The following is a 14247-nucleotide window of genomic DNA, read 5'->3' on the forward strand; positions in this document are numbered from 1 at the left end:
GATCTTATACTTGTGGCACTGGTGCAATAACATTATACGTCTATATTTATTAGTATTCTATTCACGCATACAATTTTGGCAAACATGTTTTTAATTTCTCTTTGAAGAAGCATTAGTGATTACGATTTATATGGACACGCGTTTGTTTTTAGCTTAATTGTGTGCTAGGGAAGTGGATGACTTATCTGTCAATAATACCCGCAAGGGGAGTTATACACTATATATAGAAAGATAAGTGCGCTTAGCTTGCCCCTAAACCCGTTTGATCCGAGATTTTATAATTGTGTATTTATGGTTGGTAATCCTTTTAAAGTTTCTACAGTTTCATAGTTAGCTATATTAAATCTACAACAGTTTGATTTATGCTGTGTGAACGAAGTAGAATGCATCTTCAGACATATCTTAAATGTTGTTAAATTTCAGTCTCCAGATGCCCTGAGCAGTATAACTAGTTTTGATATGTGGATACACAACTTTATGATTTTTTCTTACAGCTGCCGGTAGTTTGTCTGAGAAATTTCTGTAGATGTATTGCTGACTTGATGTTGAAAACCTTTTACAGATTGAAGACATGGTTTGAATACTGATATCTTTAAAACGTATTTCTTTGTTATTTAAAAATAAAATTGTAACGCTTATAAAATAAAGTTATGTGTCGGAGAACATTAAAATTGTGCATGTTTGTCTAGCCTCAAATCTCTTTATCCCACATTGCTTTGAAATTGACCTTTTCAATCCGATGATCTCAGATTTAATCATTGTCCGTTAATTTCTTTTGTTTCATTGTTGTTTGATTTTGTTGTATCTTTTTCGCATTTTATGAAAAATCGTGTACTTACATATTATCGAATACTAGAGATATGTTTCGAACCTGTCGATCTTTGTGTGGAGATTATGAATGTTATAGTGATTCACAACCTTTTCTCTTTGGAACAGTTTACCCTGATCACAACGGCCACTTCCGGCAATAGGAGAGATGCACCTACGAGATAGGCCGAGTAGTTACGATTTTGCTAGAGTTTATTACTATATTGCTACCGATTGGAGATTACATGTACAGATATTTATCAAACAGTGGCAGGATAACAGTTGGATTAAATGGTCGTTATGCAGTTTTCGTGCAGTTTTATCTTAGCAATATAATGCACTAAATAAATGGATTTGTGTGTAGCTTAGCATTCGGACCTATTTTATGCAATTAAGTTACACATACTGACACAATTAAGAACTTCAAAGTTTGAAGCAGAAGGACACGGTCAGTAAGTGAGTGACTTATCTGACAGCTTGCACAAGCAGGAGCAAAGAGACTGTAAGTGTAAGAAATGTCACACAGTCATTATACAGACCAAGTTAGAACTTAGACTCTCTATTGTATTTTGTGTGTGTATTTTGTTGCAATAACAGAACATTTTAAATTTGATGTCACTTGTGTTAAAATGTGTGCATACAGTTTAAAAAGTTATTATAACTTATAAGTGGCTGAATATAGAGGAAAATAGGCCATTTGTATTTTTCTGTATATATACAGTGTATATATATTGTTGTTTAGTTTAAACCTATTACTTTAGCTCAATTGCATTGTAAGCCTTATGCTTATTGGACACGTTTTTGAGTCTGTTTCCTGGTATAGAACCAGTACTTGGTGTCTATAGGGGAGATTGAATGAACACTACCACAGTGGGGGAGGAGGCCATGACCTCCCAGTTGGTAGGCGGACACTAACCCACTGCGACCTATTGTTGTTAAAGAATGAGGCACTGGACTGCCTTAAGTTGGGTTTCCTAGGTTACATATGCCTTGAGTCTGTTTTCCTTGATATTTATCAGATTGGGGTGTGGGATACAATGCCAAAGTCTATTGTGTTTAATTGAGTTTGATCTGCATCTGTTTTTAAAGAAAGAATGTTACTTTTTAACAAAATCAAAACTGTTATTTTTTTAGCCAACATATTAAAACCTGAATTTTTTTTAATAATGGAATGACCCTCAGCAAGATAAAATGGAAACAAAATCCAAATTGCTGACAATCATATTTGAATAATTGCTAGCAGCTACAAACCGTGGCATTTTGTTAATTTAGCAAGATTTCTTCTTAAACCAATTCATTGAGCTTTCAAATACACAATTAAGTAGGAAAGCAACAGCCGTTTAAGTTTTTATTTTGTGCCTGAACATGACACATATCAGTCAATAATTATGTGCACATGAAAGAAGAATATTTTACAAACATTTATGCATAAAGCATATCTTTCCTGTTCATATCTGCTTCTGGTAAAGTCAACTGCACAATTAATTTTTGAAATTTGAAACATTTATGCGCTTTTGAGAATTTTACTGTCCCAAGCAGCGGTTTGGGCATTAGTAATAAAGAGTGAATTTTTCATGCGCTTGGATTCTGCCAGGGCGATGAATGGCTTTTATGTTTGTATGGCCGTAGAGAATAAGATCAATAATTTTAACCAGTTTTTTTTCAACAAATAAAAAATCATGGTAATGAATATTGAACTGTATTTTGGGCCAACAGTAGGTGGGTCAAGGCCTCTTTCACTAAAATAATAACAAGGTAATCAATACAAATATACACCTTTTATAAAAGAATCAGCAGAAACAACAATTTTATTACATTTTTTGTTTTACCGGCTTATGACTCTGTATTGCTTGCCGCCAGTTGACTGGTTTTCAAAATTTGCCTCAATTTTATGTTAACAAACATTTAACAAAAGTTTGGTGAAGATTCGATAAAAATGCTATGAGTAAGAGTGTTAAATCACATATTTTTTTCATTTTTGCATAAAGAAAGAGCAACACCTCTGTCTGATGCTGATTTGCTATTTAAGGGGTTTAGCCTCCATTGTATTTCAACAAAAAATTCGTGAAATTTGGTGAAGATTAGACAAAAATTGCACGAAAAAGAGATTGGAAACAGCACTTTATAAAGGGCAATAACTCTGAAGTTCCTAGTGCAAATAACCTGTTAAGTTCCTAGTGCAAATATCCTGGTTACCAATTGTTGGTCTTTTTTATGTGAACAAACTTTTCCTTATAGTTTTGTGAATTTTCAGTGAAAACTGAACAATTGAAAGAGCTTAAATGGCGAATTTTGCAAGTTTTTTTATTAATAAATAGCCATAAATTGAATAATTCTGAAGTGGCAGGTGCAAACTGGTTTGTTATCGAAATCTGTCTCAGTTTTATGTCATCGAACATTTTCATAAAATGGTGAAGATTTTATGAAAACATTGTGACAGAAACAATGAATGTGCCGCTCGCCCATCCGTCAAGGTTGTTCCCATAAGTAAAGTTTAGGAAGAAAATTAGGTAGTAGTGCTTGGACACACCCCCGGTCCTCATATGATGCAGCCTAAGGCTTGGAAGGACTTCATAAATGCACACGGGCGCACACAAGACCATTAACTTCATGTTTTGTTCTGGTTTATTGCCTGATGCTTTGGCATCTTGTTACATGTGCAAGTTAAGATCTACACAATTCATTCAATGACCAGGTCGCTGTAAGGCTGAGATGTAGTCAATAAAATATTTCAATCAGTCAGTAGATTGAAATAGTTTCATTTGATTTAAATGAATTATTGAATTCTCATCAGTATTCCCATATGCATTTCACATAGTTAAATTCATAAATCACAGAATACAAATCATGCAAGCTTTTTTTCTTCATTTTTTGTCTGCATTTTTTGTGGGCAGCTGGTGTCTATTAACATGTACATGTATGTTCTAGTTTATCAGATACATGTCAGCCAATGTATGGTCAGGTACATGCATCAACACATTTATCTTCTGGCCTGATGAAAGAAATCCATTTAATGTGTATAACACTGAACAAACAAAATCGAGGAAGCTTTTTTATGCCATACATGTATACCAGAAGCCACTCTGTGTAAAATGCTTTAAAGCTGCACAAATGATAAAAATGGCTTAATTTTGACTCTTTATATACAATAAGAGTCATCCATTTTTGTGTGTGTATGTTCATCATCATGTAAGAGTAAACCTAAGTAACAAGCATTTGGTGTTTTTGTGTTTTCTTTGCGAACAAATACTTTAAAATTGAAAAAAAAAGTTTTTTCAACATAATGCAATGTTATAATTTAATACTAAGGTTCAAGTTTTTTAGCTGAAAAGGGAATTGATCTAAATGTTGCCATTTAATGAAAAAAATAAATATGGAAACCATCAATTGGGAAATGTAGGCAGTCATTTGGGAAATATATACTCTTTGAGAGTTGGAATGTGGCAGACTTATGCCCTCTAATTAACAAAAAATGCAAGACAATATTGTAAGTCTGTTTCAAGTATTAAAAATGTTTGTGCCTTAAAGTGAATTAGACCTTGTTAAAGACAAGGTGTTATCTTGCATGTCAGTATGTACGTCATTGCACCTGTCTAATTGATAAACCATATTTGGAAATAATGTGAGTACTGTTTGTTGTACATGTATATATATTGATAAGGTGCATGTTGTATATAGCCAGTAATTTTGTGTACTCTAAGCAATCTAATTTACACATGGCATGACATCCCAGCGCACATTCCTGGGACAAACCCTGATTTGCATCAAAGACTTTTGAAATAAAATGCCAATTTCAAAGATTACTGGAATAATTTGTTTGATAACAACAAATCCATCCTTCTTATATCATGTTTTTGCAATATATTACAGTTTGTTTCTGTCCAAATTTCGGTCCGGCAGGGGGACCCATTCACAATGGAAAAAAATACATGTATATATTTTTTTCCCAAATGGGACCTAAAATTCCCAATTAAAGGTTTCCAAAGTATTTTTATGTCCCCCACCAATATAGTGGGGGACATATTGTTTTTGCCCTGTCTGTTGGTTGGTTTGTGTGTTAGTTTGCCCCAACTTTTACATTTGCCATAACTTTTGCAATATTGAAGATAGCAACTTCATATTTGGCATGCATGTGTATCTCATGGAGATGCACATTTTGAGTGGTGAAAAGTCAAGGTCAAGGTCATCCTTCAAGGTCAGAGGTCAAATATATGTGTCAAAATCGCTCATTTAATGTACACTTTTGCAATTTGCAATTTTGTAGATAGCAACTTGATATTAAGCATGCATGTGTATCTCATGAAGCTGCACATTTTGAGTGGTGAAAAGTCAAGGTCAAGGTCAACCTTCAAGATCAAAGGTCAAATATATGTGTCAAAATCGCTCATTTAATGTACACTTTTGCAATTTTGAAGATAGCAACTTGATATTTGGCATGCATGTGTATCTCATGGAGCTGCACATTTTGAGTGGTGAAAGGTCAAGGTCATCCTTCAAGGTCAAAGGTCAATTATATGGGGACATAGTGTTTCACAAACACATCGCTTGTTTTTTTTAATAACTGCAAACATAATCTCCAATTATTAAATTTAACTGGCCTTGCCCTTGGAGGCATGGGATTAATATACACTTATTTTACAATTTACTTTAAATTTCTTCTCATCTAAATATGCTATTAGCAGGGGTAGAATATTTTTAGTGTAACATCATGTGTTTGTCCCCTACAAAGTTGTTCTTATCATGCTCTTGGGGTCAAATCTGGCCACGGCCCAGTGGTCACATGATTGATTTAGACTTTAGCTCGACTATTATATATGAAATATATATAGTGGAGCTATCCTACTCACCTTGGCGTTGGCGTTGCCGTTGGCATTTCCGTGAGCGTGCAAATGTTGAAGTTTGCGTACTACCCCAATTATTTTCATTGTCCCTTGACATATTGCTTTCATATTTAACCAGGTTTTCCGAAGGAAAAAACTGGTTATTAGATTGGCGAATGCGGGCGGGCTGGCTGGCTGGCTGGCGAGCTGGCTGGCTGGCGGGCTGGCGGAACAAGCTTGTCCGGGCCATAACTATGTCGTTCATTGTCAGATTTTAAAATCATTTGGCACATTTGTTCACCATCATTGGACGGTGTGTCGCGCGAAATAATTACGTCGATATCTCCAAGGTCAAGGTCACACTTTGAGTTCAAAGGTCAAAAATGGCCATAAATGAGCTTGTCCGAGCCATAACTATGTCGTTCATTGTCAGATTTTAAAATCATTTGGTACATTTTTTCACCATCATTGGACGGTGTGTCGCGCAAAATAATTACGTCGATATCTCCAAGGTCAAGGTCACACTTTGAGTTCAAAGGTCAAAAATTGCCATAAATGTCCCTTGAGATATAACCTTCATATTTGGTATGCATGTGTATATGGACAAGGCCTTTCCATACGCACAACAATTTTGACCCCTGTGACCTTGACCTTGAAGTAGGGGTCTGCGTTTAGGTTTCAAAATCTGCGTTTAGGTTTCGAAAAATGCTCTTAACTTCTATGTCCCTTGAGATATAACCTTCATATTTGGTATGCATGTGTATATGGACAACGCCTTTCCATACCGAACAAATTTTGACCGTCCGTCCGTGTGTCTGTCCGAAAACTTTAACGTTGCTCATAACTTTTGCAATATTGAAGATAGCAACTTGATATTTACCATGCATGTGTATCTTATGAAGCTGCACATTTTTAGTGGTGAAAGGTCAAGGTCATCCTTCATGGTCAAAGGTCAAAAAAAATAAATTCATGTGCATATCTCCAATGTCAAGGTCGCCACGACTAAAAATAGATTTATTTTAAAACAAACTTACAAAGGGGGTTAATTTTCTTTGTTCATTTCAAAAGTTCAGTTTGAGTTGTCTCCCTTTATCAGATTTTTTTTCACAATGAAAACCTGGTTTTGTGACAATTTTGTCCCTTGTTTGCATACTTGTTTACCATCATGAACCCAACCTATAAACAAGAGCAGACAACTGTATCAAGCATTTATCTGCATTTTGACAGAATTATGGCCCCTTTTATACTTAGAATATGCATATTATTGATAAATCTATGTTAAAATTTGCGTACTACCCCAAATATTTCCTGTGTCCCTTGACATATTGCTTTCATATTGTGCATACTTGTTTACCATCATGACCCCAACCTATAAACAAGAGCAGACAACTGTATCAAGCATTTTGACAGAATTATTGCCCCTTTTATACTTAGAATATGCATATTATTGATAAATCTATGTTAAAGTTTGCGTACTACCCCAACTATTTCCTGTGTCCCTTGACATATTGCTTTCATATTTTGCATACTTGTTAACCAACATGACCTCAACCTATAAACAAGAGCAGACAACTGTATAAAGCATTTTGACAGAATTAAGGCCCCTTTTATACTTAGAATATGCATATTATTGATAAATCTATGTTAAAGTTTGACAAAACAACACTTACCTGACATACCACATTGCACTCCACCCAAACCACCCCACCCCCAGAACCACCTACCCCCCCAAAAAAAATATTTTTTATTTTTCTTATTTTTGAAAGATCATCTATTAAATGATGACACACCCACATTATACCCCCCCTCTCCCCTCTCCCCCCACCCCCCCCACCCCCCCCCCCAAAATTTTTTTTTGTTTTGTTTTCTTATTTTGAAAGATCATCTATTAAATGATCACACACCCACATTATACCCCCCCCCCCTCTCCATGATGGCTTACGTTATACTATTAAGCACTCAAATAGTCGAGCGCGCTGTCTCTTGTTTAATAATTAACTCAAAGTCTTCTCTGAAATTGCAAGGGTCAGCAGTTTAATAATTGTTTTTTGTAACATATTCTACTATACGTCTAGTGGTCCTCTGCAAAGATTGTTCAAATCATTCCCAGTGTGTTAAAACTGGCCCTTTCCCAGAGTCACATAATTTACATATAGACTTGTACATTTGTGTAATCAACATTTAAAAAAACATTTGAAACAATAAAGCCAAGAGCAATTATATGTGGCATATAACATCATACAGTGTTCCTCTACTATGTTTTAAGCTCAGCTGAGCACATTTGGATTCTGTGATTTTTGTTGGCTTTCTGTCTGTGTTTAAGTGCGTGCTTACATTGATTACCCCTTCTTCTTGTCCCCCCTGAAATGCTGGGCATATTTTAGCAAATCTTCACTGGAACAATCTCTCCCTTTCTTTGCAAATTATTTAAACTGCTCTGATCCACTGCAAATGTTGGTCACTAGAGCTAAACAAAGATTTTATAAACAAAAACTATGAAATAACACTGGTCAGGGGACAGATTGCTTTATGATTGTTTTTGTCACAAATGAGTCCAGTTAACAGAAGTGAGACTTATATTGTTCCATTTCTCTTTCAGACCCAGACTTCTTCACTGTAAATGGGAGAACTTCAAATGGGAAGAAAATAGATCATACTGGATATCCAAAGAACACTTGCCATCAAACAGACTTAACTAAGCAGGTATCGCAGATTTTCTTTTATTTTTTTGGTTGATCATAAGTTCTGAAAAGTGCAAATCTAAACATATATGGAAATTAGTATGTGTAGTTTAAGAGAGGTGAACACAAGTTATGGCATGTAATAGATGAGTTTCACATTCCCAATATTCGCGATATTTACAAGGCACTATATTTATGGATGAATCCAAAATATTGCTCAAGATGTCTTGCAGCGAGTTCTATAGCGGCTGTTACAGTCTGCATGTATGTAGCAGTCATTTTTATGTTCATTTGCTATATTAATAACAATTAACTTAACTTCATAATTATTGACAAAATTACCTTACACATAAAACATGCAAAATGTCAGTAAGTTAGTAATTCAAAGTTTCGAGAACAAAATAATGCAATCATAACTAATGTTCTTCCAAGTAGATTGGACGTCAAAGTATTGGTTAATTTTTTTTTATATATACACACTTGATTTAAAAATAAGCTTGTTTATTGAATGTGCATTAGAAGCAGGATCTGTTAAATATTGATAGATAGATCTCTAGTGTTTACACAATAACACCTCTCTTCATTGAATGACAGCACTTTTTTGGGGGGTTGTGGCATCAATTATTGAACTACTGTGTTTTTTTACGTTCTTTGTTTTTATCCTTTTGAAATATTTCTATCAATTTATTAATGGAAAGTTACTTATGAAGATAACTGATGCTAATTGTTTATAGATTGATGTGTTAGACGCTTGGTGAATGATTGCGGTTTGTTGTCTTGACAAGTGTTACCACATTTGAGCAAAAACAAATAGGTCAAGTATAAAAATTAGTCAATATCCTTGAGGTTTTTGTAATAGAACACACTAAATGTTAATCAACATAACCAATCATCAATATTGTTTTATTGTTGTTACTATTAAAATAGAATTAAATGAAGGAATACATTTTATGCACAGATGTTAGTTGCAATAATTCAACTCTCAGCTTTATAACCCAATGGGCTGCTGAGAGTTGCAATGCGCTCTCTCTTGTCCATGGGTGCAAATTGTTATCAACTATGCAAGGGTTAAGGAACACTGAAACTGCAAGAACTTATTAAAGTTTACCTGTCTAAACCACAAACTCATCCAAATGGTACCATTAAAGCAATAAATAATTGCTTTTTATTGACTTGGTTTTTTTTTCGTACGCTGTATCCGCCATATTGGAAAATTGACCCAATATTGGTTAGGTCGCAGTACACCAATATTTTGCAGGTCGGGTTATGCGATGGAGCCTATTAAAGGGATCTTTTCACGCTTCGTTTTAGTTATGATATTTGTGAGGAAACAGTAATACTGAACATTTACCATGGTCTAATATAGCCATTATATGCATCTTTTGACGATTTTAAAACCTAAAAATTATAAAGCGTTGCAACGCGAAACGATTGAATAATTTGGAGAGTTCTGTTTTTGTCGTTAAATTTTGTGAAACTACGAAGATTGCTTATATAAGGTATAAAATACGTTCAGTATGTGTACATGGCGGAATAGCTCAGTAGGATAAAGCGTTTTTACTTCAGGACTCTGGCAGGACTCCAGGGGTCACTGGTTCGAAACCAGGTCCGGGCAATGTTCTTTTCCATTTTTTAATTTTATTCTTGATTTTTTACTGGAGCTTTTACGATCCAATGTTTACATTTATCGACATAAAGCATTTAATGAATAAGTTAAAAAATGCCAAAATCTGTGAAAAGGCCCCTTTAAAGTCGACAATGATATTGAATATTGGACACAGAAAAACTGTTTCAAATTCAACATAAAAATGTCAACGAGAATAGTGTGTTGAAACATTGTCGTATTTATTAGGGTGCATGCAAAGGAAAACGTCCGTACGTTGCTGTTTAGGTAAATTTAACATGTTTATTAAGTTTATTCATTATTTTCCTCAATTTGTCTCTAACGACGTCTGTTTAGTGAAGTGCACGGATTCTCTGCGCTGAACTGCACCCATGTTTATATAGGGGTGCATATGAACTCCCAGAGCCGCCATAGCAAAAATTATCAAAGGCTCTGGGAGTCCATTTATATGGACTAGCACAGATATATTCCTAAAACTATACAAAAATGAATTAAAGAATGGTTGTGACAATTATAATTATTTTCATTTGATCATTCCGGAATACACTTGTTCTGCTAAATTAGTTGGTGTTGCTTTATAAAACTGACCCTTTGTATCACACATATCGGTACTACATAATGTGTTAAACTTAAACACTTGATAAATATTATGTAGCAATTTCAATCTCTGATACAAATTACAATATTTTTTGGTAGCACACACAGTTTGATTGACAATGACCTCAAAGTTAAAGTTATTATTCTGATTGTAAAAAAGTTCCCCCCAAATGAGTATTGCATTTCACTTCTAATTGCTCTTATTCTTAAATTATGTAAATGACAATGAAATAAGCACAATGCTATTGACTTTGACAATCATACAATTAAGGGTATCATGTTTACATATTAAATAATTATCAATTGGTGCTCCACAGAAAAATGTTTACACAAATAGGAAATGTTTAAACTGCATTTGAAAGTTGTTATCGTGACAGTCTACAGGTGCAGAGTGCATGGAGTGTATGAGGACATTTTCATGAAAAAAAAGGAATCCAATTTGCTATTCTAAAAATAAATGCAAGATCTAGTGTGACCATTCCATGAATTTTGTAACGTCATTTTGGCTATCGAGTCAAATTAAATTTTCTTTGCTTAAAAGTTTTATTTCAAAGTTGCTTGGTTTTCCCCATTGCAAGAACTTATAATCAAATAGACAATAAGATACTTACATAGCTTTCTACCTTTTTAAGCAGGGCAATATATTATTTTATGTGCAAACTGCAGTGTTTTTTTCACCATTTTGTGAATGGTGATGGGTCCCTTTGGATTGGGAAAAATCACAGGGTTTTAACTAAAATTAGAAAATTTGTGTTGTTGTTGTTTTTATAACAAATGCTTCAAATTTGAAAAGAAAAGTGTTTTCAATATTATTTTTACTAAGGTTAAAGTTATAGAGTTGGATGGGAGATCTTAATAAAAATATTTTTTTTAAACCTTGCATTTGGAATTTTTAGGTCAGAATTGGGAAACATTTACTTGCCCCAAATTTGAACAGAAGAAAGCTAAAATGGGCATCATGATAGCTAAAATGGGCATCACTTGACCACCCTGAAATTAAGTGGCTAGGAAATAAACTTTCTATTTTCAGCAGTTTATGCCAGTCTTGTACATTATAATCTGACTGCCGGAACATACAACAAAGTTTATTTGATTACCTTTTGTATACACTGAAAACATTATAATCATCTAACAATATATGGTACTGTACAGGTAGGTCTAATTACATGTTTGCACTGTGATGTAAAGGTCCCAGCTAATAAATGTAACATCTGAGAAATGTGGCCACTTTCCTAAGGTAAGTTTGCACAAGATTGGGTAAATATTTACAGTTTCACCAGAATGGAGAATATCAAAACAAATGTTATGTAGATTTAACTAGCTATATTGAAGATGTCTTTCCTACCCTTGTCATTTGTTTCCCATGTTCTCTTAAAAATGCACTAAACAAGTACCCCCAAATAGGATTCTTTTAATATATTTATACTTCACCAAATGAAAACATTTTCAATTTCTATATTTATTATTATGCCCCCCTTCGAAGAAGAGGGGGTATATTGTTTTGCTCATGTAGGTCCGTCTGTCAGTAGTTGGTCCTTCCACCAGATGGTTTCCGGATGATAACTCAAGAAGGCTTAGGCCTAGGATCATGAAACTTCATAGGTACATTGATCATGACTGGTAGATGACCCCTGTTGATTTTCAGGTCACTAGGTCAAAGGTTAAGGTCACAGTGACTCAAAATAGTAAAATGGTTTCCGGATGATAACTCAGAATGATTAGGCCTAGGATCATGAAACTTCATGGGTACATTGATCATGATTGGCAGATGACCCCTATTGATTTTCAGGTCACTAGGTCAAAGGTCAAGGTCACAGTGACTCAAAACAGGAAAATGGTTTCCGGATGATAACTCAAGAATGCTTACGCGTAGGATCATGAAACTTCATAGGAACATTGATCATGACTCGCAGATGACTCCTATTGATTATCAGGTCACTAGGTCAAAGGTCAAGGTCACGGTGACTTGACAAAGGAAAATGGTTTCTGGATGATAACTCAAGAACGCTTACGCCTAGGATCATGAAACTTCATAGGTACATTGATCATGACTCGCAGATGACCCCTATTGGTTTTCTGGTCAGTAGGTCAAAGGTCAAGATCACGGTGACAAGACACAGTTAAATGGTTTCCGGATGATAACTCAAGAAAGCTTATGCTTAGGATCATCAAACTTCATAGGTACATCGATCATGACTGGCAGATGACCCCTATTGATTTTCAGGTCACTAGGTCAAAGCTCAAGGTCACAGTGACTTGAAATACTAAAACTTTTTCCAGATGATAACACAAAAATGCTTACACCTAAGATCATGAAACTTCATAGGTTCATTGATCATGACTGGCACATGACCCCGATTAATTTTCTGGTCACTAGGTCAAAGGTCAAGGTCATAGTGACTCGAAACAGTAAAATGGTTCCGTGATGATAACTCAAGAATAATTAGGCCTAGGATCATGAAACTTTATAGGTAAATTGATCATGACTGGCAGGTGACCCCTATTGATTTTCAGGTCACTAGGTCAAAGGTCAAGGTCACAGGCACGTGAGTGACAAAAAACATATTCACACAATGGCTGCAACTACAACTGACAGCATAATGGGGGGCATGCATGCTTTACAAACAGCCCTTGTTTACCTTAAAAATTCAGCTATGATTATGTGAGTTTTATATGCATGTGTTTAAAAAAAAAGATATTGTGACTATTTCACACGCAGCTATATGAATCGTGTAGATACTGCTTGGCAGTTACCCCACCCAGTTGTTATTGTATAGCATAATATAAGCAAGGCTTGTTGCAAATGAAATATCATCATATCATAAAGTATTTTTATTAAACAATAAAGATAAATATCTTATTAATTAATTTTAAGTCATACCTATTATAAAACTTGGGTATTTTTCTATGATTTTACTTATTATTGTTTTTCACACTTGCATCTTGTTCATTCAGTAAGTTCATATAGTATAACATTAATTGGAAGATATATTTAAATAACGGTCGTCACATGCCATTGACGTCAAGTCAAAAAAAGTATCAATAGGGGATTAGAAAGAAAACAAGTTTCAGTTTTGAATATACACATGTAGATTCGACAAGTTAGCATCTGGTTTGAAAAAATAAATAAAAATATTAACAACATTTAAGAAAACATAACAAGATGCAGGTACAAATATTTTCTTTACTTTATTGTGGATTATTGATTGCATATGCTATTTTCAGGCCTTGACACTAACTTTTTTGACAGGGTCCCCTCCAGGAACCCTACTTTCAAAATTTGGTGACCCTCACCCAAACTAGGGTTCCCTCCTGTTTGGACGCACAGCGTCTGCTCTTAACTACACTAGGCGGAGTGTTGTTGTATTGGACAATCAATATTGGCCAATCAGAGCGCACGCTTTGCATGAGAGACAGCACTCATAGGCCTGCACTACCTGCAGCAAGATTATGCAGACAACGAATGACGTACATGCCATAAGTGTGTGGTTTTGTGACAGTTTGTTGTCGTTGTCACCTACCACAATTGGTCCCAAGGTTAACACTTTAACGATAAAATCACAGCAAGTTATTTAGAAGACTGGTGATGGCAACCAGGTCTAATTCACATGGAAATTGTATAGTGCATGCAAAATACAGTTAAATCATTTGTTCAACTTGTGAAGAATTTTAACAAATTAAAGTTGAATTAATTACATACCACTTAAATAATTTGTAG

General features: G+C 34.7%; 1 protein-coding gene and 1 long non-coding RNA gene across 2 annotated transcripts in view; both read left to right on the top strand.

Annotated features, from left to right (window-relative positions):
• The first annotated feature begins 964 nt into the window (after positions 1–964).
• LOC127844929 (uncharacterized) overlaps positions 965–14247 on the top strand; it is a 150302-nt gene continuing 137019 nt past the window's right edge. The window contains exons 1-2 of the mRNA XM_052375492.1: positions 965–1309; positions 8227–8330. The gene's annotated coding sequence lies outside the window, so the exon portion shown is untranslated. The remainder of the gene's footprint in view (positions 1310–8226; positions 8331–14247) is intronic.
• LOC127844935 (uncharacterized) overlaps positions 5759–14247 on the top strand; it is a 168157-nt gene continuing 159668 nt past the window's right edge. The window contains exon 1 of the long non-coding RNA XR_008032976.1: positions 5759–5977. This is a non-coding gene — a long non-coding RNA (uncharacterized LOC127844935). The remainder of the gene's footprint in view (positions 5978–14247) is intronic.

Source organism: Dreissena polymorpha, chromosome 9 (genome assembly GCF_020536995.1).
Source record: "Dreissena polymorpha isolate Duluth1 chromosome 9, UMN_Dpol_1.0, whole genome shotgun sequence".
In the NCBI taxonomy this organism is placed as follows: domain Eukaryota; kingdom Metazoa; phylum Mollusca; class Bivalvia; order Myida; family Dreissenidae; genus Dreissena; species Dreissena polymorpha.